Genomic DNA, 20,969 nt, shown 5'->3' on the forward strand with positions numbered 1-20,969 from the left:
AATGGCCAACAGGTATCCGGCCAGCCAAACACCAATATAAAACACCTACACTCTCATTCATATACAAGTGAGAAACATAACCCGCACACCAATCGACATCTAGCGTCAATGTAAATGAGCCCAAGCGGTTTAATAATGAGTTCGTGCACAGGGTCATGCATGACACGCGCAGCAGGTCTGAATTCAGCACAGCGCTTGTGTTATTCAACTCAGCCAGGTGTTGTTGGAAGGGAAAGTTCGCTTCAGAGGAGGAGCTTCCATCTTGCCATCTCCCCATTGGTGTGTTATTGTCACCTCAGCCAACCGGGAAAGAACACAAAGCTTATCTTTGCTTGATGAAATTCAAATGAGCCCAGGCTGAGTATGAATATGCAAAAAAAAGGGACGAAAACGATAGAATCTCTTTACCCTTTACAGCTAAGCCCTTTTCTGATGCCTGTGACATTTTGTGTGCCGAGATGGACTGAGGGTGATGAAATATGACACTGATGCTCAGCGGCCATATGGTAATCGCCATTTCGCTGAACACCAGGGCAGGTCATACGGACTGGTCTGCTCACGTCAGTACCGCTCACAAGATCCAGCGTGCCATTTTGCCATCGTTATAGTTGAGTGTCTTTAATTAGTCCAGGGCAGAGATGGGGAAAAAGGTCTGATTGCAATTATATGCTTTCATTGGCATCCCATCAGCTTCAAAATGTGTAGGAAACCTGAAGCGGTGCTTGTTATAGACATGGACTGTTTCTGCTTCAATACCTTCAATAATGTGCCAAGTTCTTGGATTTTCCAAATATTTGAAATGATTTCTAAATAATTATTCAGATTGACATGCTATACAGTTAGAATGATTATTATTACTCCTAATTATCAGCCCCCTGTATATTTTTTACCAATTTCTGTTTAACTGATCAAAGTTTTTTTAACATACACGTTTCTAAACATAATAGTTTTAATAACTAATTCCTAATAACTTCATTATTTAATCTTTGCCATGATGACAGTATATAATATTTTATTAGATCTCTTTCAGGATACTAGTATTCAGCTTAAACTGCTATTTAAAGGCTTAAAGGCCCCATGAAGTGCTTTGAAAGTACATTTCATTCGATGTTTGACATAATCTCAACTGAAACACAGAGAGGTAGCTCCTCCCCTTTTTAAGAAACAGCCAATAGCATTTTGTTATTGCATATTGTCAACAGTTGAGCTAAATTGCATCAAATGAAAAGCAAACGAGAAGCGTCTTGAAGGGGGCGGGGCATGTCAGATACTAGAGAGGATTTGATTGGTTATGATGTGATGACAAACTGTAGTGTGAGTTGACATGAATAAAACCGTTGATCCATTTAGGCGGAAGTGACAAGCGGAAGTGATATCTTCTTAACGCTAATTTTGTCACTGTTTTGGAGCACACTAGCTTACAGATATCTAAAAAACTAACAATACTAACATCTAAAAAACTTGATTTTATTCAGAAGATTATTAGTAAACCTTTTGCCCTATCTTCAGTTATTTATCTTCTGAACTGTAAAACTGCTCTTCATCTTAGTCATGGACTAGAATGTGTTACACTTTTGTATGCATCTAGCAAGAAAATGTATGTTGTGGTCCTCTCCTAACATTCCTTCAGTCAATATATGGATAAATCAGATTGCCATTTTCTTACCCTTAGAAAAGCTGACTTATGACTTGCGTCAGAAATCTGATGATTTCTGGCATATCTGGAATCCTCTATGGGAGTTTTTGGACAATGTCTCTTGAAAGATTATTTTTATTTTTTGTTAATTTTACCCTTCACAAAAGACTACTACGATTGTTTAATAGATGGTTATATAATTGTATATAATGACATGAGACATCTATACCACTGTTCTGTTTGTGTTAATATTTAAATAAATGTTAGAAGAAAACAAAAACAAAAAACTTCTTTTAATTTCAAGGGAACTTTAACTAGGTTAATTAGGTAAGTGAGGGAAATTGTATAGGCAAGTAATTGTATAAGAGTAATTTGTTGAAATGATTTCTGCCTTCAAGCTGGAAAGGTTACGTTTCTCTGGATTTGGCAAACAGAAGATGTATGATAAAATATGGGGCCCCTTCCTTAGATGTATAGGTTAATGTATTTTGATTTATTTTTTGGTAATATTTTTTCTCATTCCTTTTGACATGTCATTTTCTTTTGTTTCTTATTCCATAAGTCTGGCTGAGATATTTTTTTGATGGTGCTGTATTGTTTGCTAGTGTTTTGATGCATGTTCTAAATGCTATCAGGTAATAACTGAGATAATTTTGTTAACATATATACATGATGTACACTATTGGGTGTTACGTTTCATTAAAACTTCTATAAATAAAGTACAAAATAAAAAGAGTGGTTTGTTCAGTAGACAATTGAAAAAAATATATTGCTTAAGGGGGCTAATAATATTGACTTTACAAAAATTGAAAAACTGCTTTTATTCTAGACAAAATAAAACAAGAAGAAAAAATATTATAGGAAATACTGTGAAAATTTACTTGCTCCATTCAACATCATTTGGGAAATATTTGAAAAAGAAAACTGTTGAGTTCAGCTGTAAACAGAGCTCCTTTTGTGCATCAAAGATGCTTGCAAATATAGAAACTCTAAAGGATCTCTGTTCAGGTCACACTTCAGCCTCAAATCAAATAAAAGAAATAATGAATCATATTTTTGCATTAGGAAAATGAAGCCATTTTCAGCACCATTAAGATCTGTTGCATTATTGTTTCCCATTATTTTTATGACAATTAGGCACATTTCCCTCTAGCAGTCATTACCGCGAGGCAAAAAACTCATTACCTTAATGTCATCTACGTCAGCTGTCTGGATAATTTCATCTTGGTGATACTCTATATTTACATCAGAAGAATTCAGAAATATTCACAAAACAACAGTCCAGAGCCAGATTTATTAACAGCTTTTACCAGCGCAAAGCTTCTTTTTAGCAATAAAAACTACTGAATTTGATGCTATAGCTACAATCATTATGTTTTAATATGTCATTTTAATTCTATCCAATTAGCATAAACGCTCTTATCAGGTACACAGAACATGTATATCAATGAATGTGAGATTCATACTTAATTATTTCTGAAGACGGTGTTATTTCAACATTACAAATCACATTTTGTAACACAGATCTAATAAACATGGGAACGGCATGCATGTAAACTGACGGCACTTGTTGAATCTGAATCCACAATGCAAGTTTGGAAAAAAATTACGAATTTGAGTCGTCATCATAATCATCTACTGATAATTTTTCATTTGTTCAGTTTCAGTTTATATCTTCTGTTGAACACATAAAAAGATATTTTGAAAAATGTTGGAAAGTAACTATTGACTTTAATTGCCTGTAAAGAAAATATGATCAATAAGTCCTGAAAGCATTTGTTTTTATGTCATTGTAACTTATTAAACTAAGTTATTAATGTTCTAACTTAATTTTATACGTTACGCAGACTGTTTTAAGTCAGTTTAACATAATATAAGTTCAATTGAATCATAAAGTTAATTTGATTCAGCTTAATAATGTAAGGCAACCAGGATTTTCTACAGTGTACTATGGATGTCAATTATAAATAGAAATAAGCTATATCAACCTAATAGTTAAGAGGTTTACTCACTTTTTTAAGTAACTAACCACTTTTTACAGTGTATAACTGTTACATAAAGATAAAACAAGTCATTATAAATCTGTAATAATAGTGTAAAGTATGGCTGCACAATATTGAAAACAAATCTGATATTACAGAATTTTATTTTTCTGTGATAAATATGGCGATGTGGGATATTTTCATAAGATAATTTGAATAGCACTATTTGATGGTGTTTTATGGAATTTAACAGTATTCAGGTACAGTAATTGAATATTCACAATGCACCAAAAAAAAAAAAAAAACTTTTCTAAAAATTCTATCTCAAATTCTATCTACCATCTAAAAATTCTTGGACAATCGCAAACTGATGAGGTTCGGGGGGGGGGGGGGGGTGTCATGTTCCCTACCTGTGCACTTGCCTGACAACAAGAACTAAAGTTTAACAACAAACATCACAAACTACACCATATCAAGCATAAAAAAGCACAACTATTACATCAACTTTTGAAATAATCACAGAATTTTTGGAAATCAGGAAATTTAGGGTTTATATGTAAGGCCCATTCACTCCAAGAGAAATATGATGTAAAAAAAAATAATAATAAATAACAGCGGCCAATATATATTTTACCTTCGCTTTTCTATCCACTTGTTAAGTCGTGACCATTTGGAATCCTGTTTCCGGGTCCAAGCCGCTACTCAATTGAATAAAGAAAATATTTGTTTTTGACCACTTTTTAGTAATATCTCACATTGAAGTGAATTTCATATTAAAAACATACACATCAGTCTCTGGGCTTTTCTTTTCAATATTTTAACAATTTATAAAAAAATTTATCACTTTCTGGCCATCGGATATTAGGCATGGATATATACTACACTGTAAAACCCAACAGTCAACTTTATCAAACAAAATGAGTGTAGTTAACTCAAAATGTACTGAAAGTTAATTCTACTCATTTAAAAAGAGTTTTGAACTTAGTGTTGAAGGTAATGAGTTAGTTAAATACTTCATTACTTCAACTTAAATGTAGTAAGTTCACAGTACTCATATAGATTAGTTTTTTAACTCAATGGTTTGTAGCAATCGGTTTCCTCAAACGGTTTGTGTTGCCTTAACTTATTGGGTTTTACAGTACTCAGTTGGTTTGAGTTCTCTTCATTTATTGGGTTTTACTGAGCTCAAATTGCTTCGTTTACTCAAATGGATTAAGTTCACTGTGCTCATTAGGATTAGTTTTTGAACTTAAATGGTTTGTTGCAATCGGTTTCCTCAAACAATTTGAGTTACCTTAACCTTTTGGGTTTTACAGTGTGTATATTGCGATCGTGATTACATCGCTTTGTAAACGTTTATTATTACCATTTGATGAGCCTCCCCATACAGTTTGATAGAGTGCTTGGACCCGTAAGCCGCTTCGCATGACGTCACACTTTACAAGTGGATAGGACAGACTAACAAACATTTTTTTGTTGTTTTTTTTTGTTTATCCTCACTCAAAACATTATTCTTGCTGTTTGTTCAAACTACTTATTTAAAATCACTCACGTTTTTTGGGACAACTTAATTGCTTTATGTTCAATCCACTTAAATTTGTTAAATTATGTTAACTTAATTGATTTGTGTTGAGACAACATGAAGTAATTGTGTGGAACCCAGCATTTTTTACAGTTCGTAACCAATAAAACATCAACAATCAGACTCCACCCATCTTTAAAAAAGCCTGACAATTTAAAATGAGTCCTCAAAACTGCAGTGCACTTTCATAACAAACAGAGTAATATAAACCATTCACATGCACGCTGCTATTGCTTTCATTATGTTAATAACAATCACTCTTGCAGTGAGTGGAGCAAACCACATCAAGTGACCGTTCTGTCAACTGGCCCCAAAACACTTTCACACGGGCACTTTGCCATCCTTAATGGCCGGCCCTGGTATTACAGTAATGAGAATCACCATTAGGAATAAACCTAAAAATAAAAGCCTGCTAATGAGAGTATGGAGCAATAATGAGCTTCTCTGTCACTGAAAATAAGTCAATAACCGTTCAAATCTGAAAACCAATGCTAATAATAAGCTATTTTTGCGCCATTTTTGAGGTAAAGCGTGACTTATACGTGTTGATGAGATTCACAGTCAACAATCACCGCAAGCCATCTCGTTTGTTTTCCTCCAGTTGTTTATACTTCTATTAATTAATTTCGATGCGTCTTTCTTGTTTATCTCTCATAGCTTTCATCAAACAAAAGCTTTATTGGTTGCGAATGCAAATGAAAATGCACAGGTGTGACTGGTTTCCGTGATAGGGAGACATTATTTCAAAAGCAACAAACAAAAAAAAAGCCTGCCGTTACTTGTTGCTTAATGCATCTGAAATAAAAATAAATCTCCTTGGATAATGAAAACTTTTTTTCTTTAAATGGAGCGGAAAAGAAGACGAGGCTTTAAAAGCTGGTTAATAATGGTTTGATCATTTTATAGCCTGGCTGGGGGATATTCTGTAATTAACAGGGGCAGAGAAAATGAAATCAGGTTGTCAGGGTTGCAGAAGTTAATAATGTAAAAGCGCAATTTTCACCCTTCATTAATCTAGAGAGCACAATCGCTGGAGGTTATCGCCAGGACCTTTTTTTTTTTTTTAAATGATTGTGGACAAGCTATTGTTTTGACACACAGCATCAGGGTGTTACTGAGTAAACAGGGTGTAGACTGAAAACAAACACAAGAGCTTTTCTTAAAGGAACAGATCATCTACAATTTAGTGTTTACACAGCCTCACTTCCACTTGGTGTGGCATGTTTGGTTATAAGACAAATGCCAATGTCATTTGGAGTCACTGGTTTTGACATTTTGACACTTGTTTTTTGTGATGAATTGTATGTCAGTTGAAATCAAAATTATTAGTCCTCCTGTGACATATTTTTCAAATATTTCCTGTGACATTTTCACAGTATTTCTGATAATATATATATATTTCTCATTTCTTTTAGTTTTGTTTGAATGGCCCGAATAAATTTGCCTAATTAACCACATTTAGTTAACCTAATTAGCCTAGTTAAGCCCTTAAATTGCACTGCAAGCTGAATACTAGTATCTTGTAGCTAAAAATAACTCGAAAAATATTATCATTATTGCAAATACAAAAGAAATTTGTTGTTATAAATTAGTTATTAAAACTAGGTTTAAACTTCTCTCTGTTAAGCAGCACTTGGGAAATAATTGATAATCTAAATTTCACAGAAGGGGTAATAATTTTTAGTTAAAAGTGCAGTGTTCAAGTTTGACACCCAGAGGTTGAACTAGGTATTACATTCCTGGATCAAAACACATGCAAGTGCAGGTTGCCAGATTGACGACACCAACAGCTATGTGCCTGACTATTGAGCCTACATGCTGATTCTTTGAGAGCCTTTCTGACTGAATGAATGAAATACACAGTTTTCCATCAAGGCACCCTTGGGCACTGAAATATAATTGGCTAAAGTGGCAGTTTGTGGGTTAAATGACCAAAACAATGACAGATGTTCCAGCACATAACGCACATTTCCAAAGCATAATATCTGACTTCAGCATTGTTTTTCAGATAATCAAGCATGTTCATTTAGCATGTTTCTTAAATATCCGCAAACATATTAGGGTATTTTTAGGCTTTAAAATAGTCAAAAACTACATACAGGCTTTAAACTTTATATAGTAGTACGGAAAAAAATCAAGGACCATTTATATTAATCCTTGGGATGATTTTGTTGGGAAGAAAGCACATATATATGAAATAAAAAATAATAAGAGGACTTAAAAAAATGAAGTTAGGAAGTTACTTTTTAAATCTGAAACCATCTGTTTATATTTGAATGATGTGAGACTTTTTTTACAAGCAAGTAGGGCTGGGCAATTAATCGAAAAGTAATCGAAATCGACATTCAGAACGTATAATCGATCAAAATTTTCTAGGTCAATTTTTTGAATTACTTTCGGGTATATGCACAGGTATGGTCCGGCGCAGCCTTCACGTGGTCGCATACCTGCGAACCTTTTTAAAAAACGCAACTACAAGTTGCACGTTTGCACTACATTGACGATGATTGGAAGCTGCGTCAGAGATGCGGCATATTTTTCCATTACAAAAAATTATTAGTAATGTAAATCATCAAGTAATGCACACTTCATTCAAAAATCTCTCACTTGTAATATGTGAGCATTTTTACTGTACAAAACCTGTCAGTGAACTATCAGGGCAAATTAATAAATAAAATAATCGTTCATTAATCGTAATCGAGTTAAAAATGTTCAATTAACGAGATTTAGATTTTAGGCCAAATCGCCCAGCCCTACAAGTAAATACTACAGTACATATAAGTACTAATGTTTTTTAAATTAAATAATTTAGTTACTTTTTTATTTGTCCTAATGATGCAAATATCTTGAATCAGTTTTTTTTATTATTTAATTTAGTTCAATTCATGTTTATTTATATAGCACTTTTACAATGTAGATTGTGCCAAAGCAGCTTAACAGCATTTAACAAGCATGTACACATTCTTCAAAACATCTCTGTTGGACATTTTCAGATGAATAGCATTCTTAACAAACTTTTCTCATGCAAGACAATGCAACCACTTTATTCTCAAAGCACAGCAAAACCATTCCCTCGCTATTAAGGAAAATCATTTCAAATTGGGTGGATAAAACCCTAAATTGGCCCGGCGCTATTGATCCTATGGACGCCGTGGGACACTCGCTTGCTGTTTTTTTGATGTTGAAAGCAGCAAAGCGAATAACCATGGAAACAGGAGGGGGGTGTTTTCAAAGGGTGGTTTCTCCTTATGTAATATTCAGTACCAACGATGCCACCACGGAGGAGAAATCGGCCCTCACAGCCCAAAATTACAGCTAAAACTCGCAACACGAACCTAGCGTTTATAATGCAATTAGCTAAACATAGTGCGCCGAGAGCATCTATAAACAACGTCCGTTTACACGCATCTGTCTGTCTGCAACAGATCCTGCGAACGGCTGTAAATACCTGACTGGAAGAAAAACTACCGCTTCCTTGGAAGGGCACAAATATTGCAAAGCTGACGGCGGACAAATCAATATCCTCAAGACCGGAGCCGTCCGCTTGCACTGGGCTTCACCACAACATGTTGCTGTGCCAAATTGCCCTGTTACCACGGGCATTGCCAGACAATAACATTTTCCATCAGACCAAATTGAGAAATTGAAGAGTGAATTTGTGGCCAAGAGCTCTCTGCTGAAGCAGGGAACAGGCTGTCTGGATGTTTGCCAAACTGAAATGATCTTTAGTTTTTATCAATCTTCCCTCAAAACAAGCTCGAGTCTGGCCTCTCAGCTTGGGCTTAAAGGGAAGCGAATGAGTGACGCTTTTTCTCCTACAGTGCGAGCGAGTTTTGAAACGAATATCAAAGGCGTTAGACAGACAACAGGCCATCTCCTTCCTGACGGAGATATTATGCAACGTGTGAATAATTCCTCTGCCATTTGATGTTTCTTTGATGGCTCTTGTTATTCCAGTTATTGAATTCGCGCAACATGCGTGCAGGGGCAGGCTTCGAATTTTGCGCAATGATTTCTCAGAGTTGAAGAATTTAGGGTGTTATTGACGGAGCAAGGCAAATAACTGTGATTGAATAACAGCAGAATGCAGAGCAGAATATAAATGTGTTTAAACCTGCATGTTGTGATGCAGCAAGCAGCTCAAGTGTGCACTTCATAATTTGTTTTTGCCTTGTGTTCCAGTTAATGTGACTAATCATCTATGAGTTTAATTTCAGAGCTTAAACGAAACTGTTTTGACAAAAGTTGTCCTCAATTGTTGGCAAAGTCAGAATTTTTTTTAAAGGGCTCTTATTATGCCCCTTTTACAAGATAAGTCTGGTGTCTGCAGAATATGTCTGCAAAGTTTCAGCTTAAAATAGCCATCACATTATTTATTATACAATGAAGAATATGCCCAGTGCTTTTAAATACAAAGCCTGTGCCTTTAAATGCAAATGAGCTGGTTCTCCCCACTCACTGTTCTCCCCGCCCACTTGTTGTGTTTATATCACTCCGAAATGACTGTGGACACACTATACCTACACACAGTTCTGTCCAAACAGCTTCCAAATTTAGATTTTGCATCATAGATGCCCATTAAGCTGTTTTGTGTGTTTGTGTATGTGTGCAGACAGACATTTACTTCTTTAAATAAACATGTTTAGTTTGTATATACATACGCTGTTTATTGTGAAGTTGAATGACTATATTGCTCCTATGCTAAAAAATCTTTCAGATGGGGAACTAGTGGCTGGGATGCACAAGATACACTCTGGCGACATCCTTACATCCTTTTTTATTTATAATTTCCTCACTGCTGCTAGCTACGGCACTCATTTTCGCATGTGTTGTTATTCTGACCTGAAGTGAAAAGCATGAGCGCGTGGATTCGTTCAACATTTTCAATGCGCTTTGAGCTCGTGCTCCCCTGTCGTCTTTCTGTAACTGTGACCATCAACTGTTTTCTCAGAGGATAACAAACGGACAAACCATTGCTGCAGGTCCAAGTTAAAGAAAGTTAAAAGAAACAGGAAGTTTATGAAGAAAAGTAAAAAGCACTGCAGTGACTTTGTCTGAAGTAATTAGTCTACCGTTATTACTGAAATGTGTATATTCCATACAAAGTGTGAAGCAGATTGGTTAGTTCTACTTACATGAATCGCGGTGCACTCGCAGCATTCGGAAAAGTTCAGATGTTTTTCAACTAGGTGTACCTGGAAAATTTGGGCATTTAGTTTAAAAAAATATATATAGCCTTCATACCGAACTTTTTATATCAATACTGACAATGGTGTTTAATCAATAATTAGCGATACCGATTTTGGCGCCCAGCCATATTCATAGTTTAAAAGTATAATATCTAAATACCTTTATAAATAATCAATTAATCAATTCTCGATTAAATGTTAACATCTAGAATCCCAGATGGTTCATTAGAGCATAGATTTTCTGGGTCATGAAAAATTATTGAGCAAAAAAATATTCAGGCTGTTCCACAACATAGTGTCTGCAAAAACATTTCATGTGAAACTGTCCAATTCAAAAATGTGCAAATAATTAAATATGTATAGTTATCATTGGTTTGAGTATTCTGTTATAGTCGATATTAAATAAAAATAAAGCATTCTTCAAAGCAAACTGATAATAACAATACATCGTGATATCGAGATATCGTAATATAACATGCGGCGATGTGTATAGCTGATGTAAATGATATTGAGCGAGTTTTGTTCAAAAGCTTACTGTATTAATTCACCAATTCACACAAAAATGCTAATTCCTTCTTTGTGTAATACATCGCAATATGACGTATTGACAGGCGTAAAATCAAACTTGAACTGGCGCATTTGGGTTTGTTTACCACAGAGAGAGGGCACACACTTGTGAATCTTTCATAATTAAAGATCAAGACAAAAACAGCAATGCTTGTTGCACTTATTTGACCTACAAGAACAAGTCAAAACATAGCCAAAACAATTTTTTGCAACCTCAACAGTGGCATCTCAATAATCTTCCACTACACACAAAATCAAGTACAACAGTGTGTTCAGACAGCAGTTTGTTGAATGTGCCCTTATGAACACTTATAGGACAAATTGATGCCATTAACGAATATACATACAATTATGAATATATAAGTATATATACATATACTGAAATTTCAATATTCAAAACAACTTAATAATAATAATAATAAATAGCACACAATAAATAACAGCTTTCTTTGTTATATTAAAAGCCCTTTTCTTCCTTTTAAAAAAATGTTTGGCCTCAAACACTGATTATGAAATGGATTTGTGGAGTATACGTGTAATACATCAAAGAAACGCAGAGCTTCGAATAGAATCCCTTTGAACAAACTGCGTCCTTCATCTGCCGTCATATCACATCATTTCCTCTGATTGACTCTCTCAGACGGTGATGGAGGAGCATTAATTCTGGACGTCTGCTTTTTATCTTCAAGGGTCCCGCTGAGCACATCGAGTGTGTGAACATGCGTTTAGTCCGTCTGAGGAACTGTATTCACCTCTTTTACTCTCTCGCTATTTTATCACCATCGTCTAGTCATGCATCTGAAAGCAGACCCTTAAACAACCACAAACGTCTTTTACCTAAAATCAGGTCATTATCCGTTTCAACCAGGGACGTCAGTTTCTGCAAATTTCCATGATTGATTGTTATTTAAAAGAATGATCAATTAATCGATTACTTGTTATCCTTAATAGGGTATATGCTGAGCTAGTGTTTCTTCCCTTACTGATAAACTTCCAGTGAACGGTTAATGTGAATTTTTCCCATTTTATACGGTTCCTTTTACAGCATCAATGTTGTAATGCAATTAAAATATAATCAGGTAAATAGACTTTGGCATTTATTTAGTTGTTGAAGCGTAAAATGAAACAAAAAGCCTTTTACTTGCACGTGTTCATCAATATCAGCAGGCTAGCGCAGCAGCTCTATTGAATATACTAAGGTAAAACTAAATGTTCATATTTTAAGACATGGCGGGGAAAAATGTAATGTAATGCAGTGCTTCTTGTACAATGTGAGACCCACTTTATATCGGATATCACTCAGCCAGTGGAAATCGCTGATTTATAAAGAAAATAGACCTTAAACGCGCCGATTTAGCAACGGCGTATAGTTCACCGGAAACGTTTAACCCAGGCTACTGACCAATTAAAGTCCTTCAGCATAGTTCCGCATATACTCTATAATAAGACTTGCGGTAATGACATTCAAAATGCAGGCAAAAACAGCAAATCAAAGCTTTGATTGTAAAAAAAGATGGTCGATCATTTAAGGCAAAACACTGCAGGTGAACGAGATAAAAATTGAAATATTGGTATGTTACATATGCAAATGAGGCACTTTTTGTTAAATATGCACAAATCTGAACACTGGATCTAGTCAGGTTCAAAATTTAGATTCAAAACTGTTTTTTTACAGACAGGGACAGACTTTGTGATTTGGGGGTCCTAAGAAATTCCAGGTATGGGGCCTATATAGCATTCAATCCAACAACAATCTATATGTAATTATTTTTTCTGTAAATTATATTCTTTGTAAATAAACTGCATGTTAAAAATACATTTTAATTGGGTTAGTGTTATTAAACTGGAAACAGAAAGCTGCTCCAACATTTATACATCTAATGAGGGATGCAATGAAACATATGGAACCGGAGAAAATCAGATTCTCCCTAAAAAGAAAGAAGACCAATTCTATCAAATCTGGCAACCTTTCATGGATTATTTTAAAAACATAAATTCTGAAATAGTTAAATTGAAGATGATTAGACTAATTTAGATAAAAACAGAAGGTCAGTATTTATTATTATTATTATTATTATTTGTATTTATTTAATATTATTATTATGTTTCCTTTTTGTATTTTTTTTTATCATTGTATTAATCTATTATTACTATATATTACTATATATATTAAGTGGAACCTTTATATTCTCAATGTAAAATTAAATACAATAAATTCACAATAAAAAAAGAAGCTCACAAACTAACTTTATATAAAGTTAATCAGCCATATTTGTAATTAGACTTCAATATTTGCATATGCAGTATGGAAGGAACATTCCATTATTCATGGGGGCCCCCAGTTTGGAAAAGAAGTAATGACGTTAAAATCCTAATGGTTATAGACAGATTTTACAACATTTGGTGAAAAATGTATAAAATGATTAATATAGGCTTCTTCACATTGGTCGGGGCGCCCTAATTCCCTGGGGCCCTGAGTGGCTGCTTACCTCGCATATTGGTTAAGTCCACCCCTGTTTACAGAGGAAATGTAGGGATTTTTTAAACTATGTTTTATACTAGCAGGCAAATTATAATTGAGCAAATCCAACTGCATATGAAAACTGTGAATTTATGACAGATATAAATGGCTCAGAGGAAGAAAAAAAAACTCATTTTGAGAAAAAAGCCTTTTAAAATGTGTAGTGTAACTGAAATCTACAGACAAAACTTGATCAAGTGTGATAAATTAACACAAACACTTACAAGTGAAAATCTGAAAAAATACATTTTATAAAAAGCCAAAAATCTTCAAACAGATTTGCCTGCAGTGTCTCACCTTAACAAAAGCACTTAATGATTAAATGTAATGACTAATATGCAATGTGTCAACAGCGCTGTCACAGTTGTACACACTGGCAACTGTGCATGTGTGCGTCCATGTGTGCCAACAGTGTGTTATTTTCTTCTCAAAAGAAAACGAAATCTGGATAATGTGAAAAGGCAGATGTTTACTCTAGAATGTCCATGATGTGTTAAAGGTTTATGTTATTTAGTAGAAGTGGATGTAATGATTTATTACATCATAATATCAAGATATCGTATGGTTTCCGCTACATTCATAATTCCATGGCGGGGGGGCCACACCAAAATTCATCCCACCACGGCAACATTACAGCTTCTCATTCAAAACATTCAGCCAATTTTTAAAAATAGTGGGTTATAATCGCACCAAAACGTATTAAAAGGTAAGTGAATTATAACAGCGTGAACTTTTCTGTAATCGTAGTAGTGCTGTGCGTTATTTGTTTAACCCTTTAAGGTGACGTGCTGACTGACAGGTGCGTGATGCGTGAGGCCAGCAAACACGACGTAGCTTTCAGTTATGACGAACACAGTGTCCATAATTATATTTTATTTATAGATGAAGGTCTATCGCTCTGCATACAACTAACAATGACTTTATCTTGCTGGAGTTTATAACTGTTTCACTTTACTTCAGGAAGCATTAATGCCGCTCTGTAGGTTTATTGAAGACATTCACAAATATTTCTAGCAAATCTAATGAATGTTGGAGACATAATCGTTATATAAACACACTAAATCGCACTTAAGCAGTGTTTATTTGAGAGCGCACAAGAAAATCTGCACTTGAGCAGTGTATATTTGAGGGCGCGCAAGAAGTTTTGTGCACGAACAGAGGAAATCGGCACTCGAGCACAGAGATTCACATGCTCGTATTACATAAATGCGATCTCGACTTGTAATACTGCGCTCACGACATTTGTCAATGAAATAACGCCATAGGTAGTTGGTAGATATGCGTAAAAGCCCCAACAGAATCTGCCACCACAGCTGGAAAAAATCTTAGAGGAAACACTGTATCGCAATATAAAATTTACATGATGCCTATTACTGCGCTGATGTAAACAATGAGTCGTCAATTCCTTCTTCATGTACTACATCAAAGACAACAGAAACTTGTATAGTTTTGAATGGGGAAACGTGTATTTGTCAATATGGCGAATGAAGCCCCGCCTACTAGTGCAGGAGCCAATCATCAATCGATATAGACTGTTTCTGTGGTCAACAAACACGACTTTAAAGGGACTTTGACTACGTCACATGATGGATTTGTGAGCATTTGGGTTTTTTACGATAGAGAGAAAACACACTTGCAAATACGTCAATAGGAGACGAGACACTTAAAGTGCAGCATACGCACTCATTTGTCAAAGGCTAAGTCTTTTAAAGTCCACCATCCCAAGTCTAAATAAAATTTTGAATTGTAAACAACTAGGCCTACATATTATTTTACTTTTACTATTTTGTATGTATATTTCCCTCCAATTTATGCGCAAAACAGGAATATTGCATAAAAGAGGAGCGAATAAAGTGGCGTTTCCATCCAAAGAGTCAAAGAGAACAAAATCATCACATCCTGATTAACTGGCGCCAAATATCAAAAGTAAAAGTGGAATTTGAGAAGCTGCGTCAATTTTTTTTTTATTAATTAATAAATGACTTGCGCCTAAGAAGACAAATGCTGACACGCAATGAACACGTGGTGGCTTTAGAAGGTGTGAGATGCAGAGCACAGACGCTCCTGACTATTCTGGAGGTAATTAATATTATAATAACACTAATAGTGAAACGGTTAAGGCATTTTACAATGTCCAAAACAACATTTCAGATGTTTTACAATATGGTCAGGCTGCTGGTTTGTCCAATCACACTTATTTTTATCCTCACATAAACTATTCTAACAAAAATCACATTACCTTTTTTAAATGCGCTTACTGGAATTTGTTTAGTCAGTAAAAGTGTTTCCAATTTTTAATATCAAATAAAAAGTTTATCCTATTCAGTTATGCGCATATGTTTTTTATGCACATTTTCAAAAATTATGCGTATGTTGGTGTTTCCATCAACCGTTTTTTATGCGCATATCCAAAATGCACATAAAAACAGGTGGATGGAAACAAAGCTGTTGACATCCATGCTTAATCTATTAATAAGTTGCATCTAATAAAAGGATTATCGTTAATCAATTAATTGTTGATCAATAGTTGACATCCATGATCGCAAATTATTTAATTAAGCGTATAAATTCTATTAGTGGCAACAAATGAATTACCATTTTTCTGGGTCATGCAAAAATATTGCATAAAAATTGTAAATATATGTTTATAATGTGGTGTCTTCTAAAATATTTATTCTGAAATTACAGAGTTACTTTAATTATGTTAGCAAATATCTAAATTTGCATAGTTAACATTGGTTTGAGTATGCTGTTATCGTTGTCAATAATAAAAACAAAGCATTCTCTAAAGCAACCGATATTAAGGATAGGTCAATATTGAGATTTATCAGCCTGATCTCACGATCAAGTATTTTACGTTTTGTCAGTTTAGTGGCTAATTTGTACGAATTCGTAAGAGTTCAGTCATACGAAAATGTATGATTTTTTAAAAGAAGGCGTGGCACCAAACCCCACCCCTAAACCCAATTGTCATTGGGGATTAGCAAATCGTACTAAATTGTACGAATAAGATCGTACAAATTCATACAAATTTGCCACTAAATCAAAAAGTTACGAATTGCTGTGTGATATATCGCGATATAAAAATTATGTTTTTACACATGATTTAACATGTAGCTTGTTTTATCCAAGAGCTTACTGTATTTTTAAGGTATAATTCACCTATAAATGTCAATTCCTTTTTTGTGTACTACTTCAAAAAATGACGTATTCGCAAGCCCGAAATCAAATGTGAACTGTCTCATTTATTTGGGTTTGTTTACCACAGAGAGAGAGAGCACACTTATGAATCTTTCATAATTAAAGAACAAGACAAACACAGCAATGCTTGTCGCACATATCTAAACTAAAGAGCAGCCTCTTAATAATCCACTATACACAAAAGCAGGTGCAGTGTGTTCACAAGGCATCTTGTTTGATGTGCCCTCATGAACACTTAGTATAGGACAGATTGCTGTTAACGGCAACAATATCTTAACATATTATTGCTTGTAAACATGCATTTTTATATAATGCTGCTGTATATGTACACTGGAAGCAAATGAAACTGTAGGGCTGGAGTCAACAGAGACTTTCATCAACAGATGGAGTTCATGGTGCAAAGCATTAAAGCTACATCTAATCAGTTCAAACTGCTCACTTATTAAAAATCTCTAACTGCCATCAGCAGCTTCAGAATTCGGTCTCATTACTGATGCATAATATGCGCATACAAATGTGTGCATCAAGGATTCGTATGGATGTATAGGAGAAAGTGTGTTTCTTCAATAATGTGACAAGGCCTGCCATGATATGGAATTTTAGTTGTGCGATATATTGTCTCAGAATTTGTTGCGATACACAATATTATTGTCATTTTGAGGTAATTTTATGCCACTGATTATATCATGATTATACAATAGTATATAAATGAAAATAGCCATAAACACTTTAACATACTTTTCATTCTTAATGGTATTTAGATTCAATTTAATGTTAAAAATTTCCTATTTTATATTCTATTAAATGTCCTATTAGGTAAATATCCAACTATAAACTCTGACACCAGTGAAGTAGAACGTAAATGGCTTTAACATTATTTGTGAATTTGTAAATATATATTGCAATGGCAAAAATGATTGAGGTGTTCTTCAAGTATTGCACGATAAGTCGATTTATTGATTATTGTGACTGGCCTAGATGTGACTATGTTTTGAAGATAATGAAAACTGCATGCATAAAACATTTATTACATGTCAAACTACACAGTTATAGTGCAGTCTACATTTATGTATTTATAAAATCATAGTCAATACTAAATATTAAAAATAAAACATTTACCAAAGCAAAAATGACAAAAGGTCATCTAAATTTAAATTTCAATTGATATATGTATACATTTGTTACAAAATTTGCCAATCAAATAGAGTGTACTGTCTAATTTTTAAAATATCAAACAAGTTTTTATGTTTTACATTTTTGTGACTAAATTTTAGAGGTAAAAATGCTTCATTTTAGTCAATTTCAAGGTAATGCAAAATTATTCCGTAATTTATTTTTTTTTTTTATATGAGCAATTCCAGCGTTATGGATGTGACATTTGCAGTAAAAACTCAAAGCATAAATTTACAGAGAAAGTTATTACTAGCATCATATTGAAACATCTGTTTATATTTTCCAAAACAACTGACCACAGAGTTATGGGATCAGAAAAATATCAGAATGTAAACATATTTTATATTTTAAATGAGGAAATTAAACATGCATTACGGATGTGACAAAAAAGTCTGTGAGTTTACAGTACACAACATACTTCTGTAATTCTGTAAATGAAACTGCACAACCCAAAATAAATAAAGCTAATCAAAAGGAGAAGAATCGGCTCACTATAGTATACATTCAATTAATTTTATTTTATCTGACATTATTGCATTTATTAGGAAAAAGCTTTGTTATGGATGTGACACTTTTCCGTTATGGATGTAACAGAAGTGAAATTGCCACTTGTGTGACTTTGCTAAATTAAATATAATAGTTTGAAAACATACAGAAACTTTTGAGAATATTTAAAGTACTGTAAAATACTTGCTTACACAAAAAAAATGTAGAAACGGTTTCTCTATTTTGGTGAAAACTAATTTTTTCATGGCAAGATTGACATTTGCATGGAATTGCTCATATGTTCATTATGTGACATCTGTTACTTTGATTATGTTTGCAATTATGTAAACATGCAGTTAATTTGGTATTCTTTTATCATTGTCGATAATAAATAAAATATAAAACATTCTCCAAAGCAAAGAGATAATATATGAATTACTATATTTAGACAGTCAGCCCTTTTTAAAATGGTGTGATATTAATATTTAAAGACAAAAAAATTCCATGTAGTCCATTTATAGGTCATGAAAACTGCATGTGTAAAAATGGCAACATAAGCATAACTGTGTCAGCAAATAAATAAAAATACCCAATTATGTTTGCAAATATCACAAAGTCTAAAAACACAAACTGACAATCTGTAACTTCAGTCAACATTGTTTTCCAATGGTGTGACAAATTCAATTTTAAAGGTAAAATAAATGTTAAAAATAAAGGTTAAAAATAAAGGTAAACATGTTATAGATAGATAGATAGATAGATAGATAGATAGATAGATAGATAGATAGATAGATAGATAGATAGATAGATAGATAGATAGATAGATAGATAGATAGATAGATTTTCTGCTTCTGAAGCTAACTTACAAGATAGCAACTTGTTTATGCCATTTAGACAGTCAACACTTTCATTTAAACAATTCCACACCATAATTTCACTATGACTACTTAAAACAAGTTCAAAAACAAAACTACGCCAGCAAAATTGTACCTTAAACTCGTCTTCAGCATGTCAGAATATTCCTGTGTTCATAAGCGACGAAAAAGAATAAAAGAACAAACAGACGGATAGAGAGAGAGAGAGAGAAAGAGAGAGAGAGAGAGAGTTTTATGATAAGGAGAGTGAGAGAAGTGCATGTGGGATGAAGGTAAGAGAGAAACAGACGGAGCTCCAGAGACAGACAGAAGGAGAGAAGGGAAAATGAACCAAGGGACGAGGACGAGCACGAGCGCGTGTGAGACAGAATATGCGCGTGCACGCTGCCTGTTTGCGCGCGTGGATGTACAGTGTGAAACAACGAAAATGCGCGAGTGCGCATAATATTACACGAAAGTAAACAAGTAAGTGTTGTAAAGTGAAACCTCATACCGCCGTTGAGAGAAAAAAGAGGGTGATAGCATCATAACGGGAAAAAGGAGGAAGAAGAGACGGAGAGCAACAGGTTGACGAGCAGTTTCCCTAGAAACAGCGGGAGTGCGCGCGGAAAACAGCTGTCCTGTGGTTTCGTGTTCGCTCTCTGACTGACATCGTGCATTAAACTAAACGACAACACATATCGCCGTTATTATCAACGCTGATGAATGCCTATTCTTGTCATCTCACCACTATGATAGACGTGGCTGGATTCAGAAGCAATTACATAATGCTATTCTCGAATTCTTATTTAATACAAAGCAGAAATGGCGCGCCATTATTAAATTGAATGTACGAGACTTCCGGTGTCACGCTGTTGGACACTGCTAAATAGTATTTCTTAGAGTCTTTTGATTTATTACCGCAAACATAAACATAATGTTTGTAGAAAAAAATAGACCTAGTTTTTTGTTCTTGAACATTCACATAAAATATCCTTAAATGAATCGTTGTTTAAACAAGGTAATATGTAGTAACTGCTTGGATTATTATTTAAAATTTGTAAAACCATATGGCTGATAAGTGGTTACCATGATTTAACTACAATAATCGCTTTTCTTTTTATTAGAGAAGGCTACAAAATCTTTATAGCCATATTGGGCCCTATCATACATCAGGCGTAATAAGGCGCAAGTCATGCATGGCACGATTTGTTGCTATTTTTAGATCAGCGCAACAGTAATTTTCACATTTTGTGCCACATTGTTTAAATGGCAAATATATTTGCCCCACTTTGTGGACTCATGGGTGTTCCGGTCTATAAAAGCTGGTCTAAAGTCCAGCGCAGAGCACGTTAGTTATGCTAAATGCTTACACATTGCTTAATACACACAGGATGTACAACAATACACAAATGTATTTCCATATGAAAACAATTAAAGGATTAAAATGTTCTAAAAATTTATATTTTCTACATCAATATGTAGAAAATTAGCTGGAAAATACAACTGAATTTAGAAATAGTTTTGAAACAAATCTTTGCGCTTAACAAATGAAATTTAATATGTAGGCTAATGGATGTCTTCAGTGAAGTGCGTACCACACTGTTTCCTTATCCACAAAAGTAAAGGAGTAAAGTAAAGAGTAAAAGTAATGTAAAGAGAAAGTAAAGAGGCCGAATAGAGGAGGCTCGTTCTTTAGGCTCGTGCTGCAGATGGTTTGTTAAACTGTTTTCTCTCAAGTAAAGCATTCAGTTTTTCTGCCATGTAAATAGCAACTG

At 34.2% G+C, this 20,969-nt stretch overlaps 1 protein-coding gene across 2 annotated transcripts in view; it reads right to left on the reverse strand.

The window, feature by feature from the left end:
* The window catches only part of ptbp3 (polypyrimidine tract binding protein 3), a 119,229-nt gene that overhangs the window by 60,730 nt on the left and 37,530 nt on the right, over window positions 1–20,969 (reverse strand). The window contains exon 1 of one of the 2 annotated variants that reach the window (XM_056466616.1): window positions 19,328–19,495. The exons of the other annotated variant lie outside the window; for it this stretch is intronic. The gene's annotated coding sequence lies outside the window, so the exon portion shown is untranslated. Of the gene's footprint in view, window positions 1–19,327; window positions 19,496–20,969 lie in introns of those variants that run through there. 2 annotated transcript variants of the gene reach the window in all.

Source organism: Danio aesculapii, chromosome 10 (assembly GCF_903798145.1).
Source record: "Danio aesculapii chromosome 10, fDanAes4.1, whole genome shotgun sequence".
Taxonomy (NCBI): Eukaryota; Metazoa; Chordata; class Actinopteri; order Cypriniformes; family Danionidae; genus Danio; species Danio aesculapii.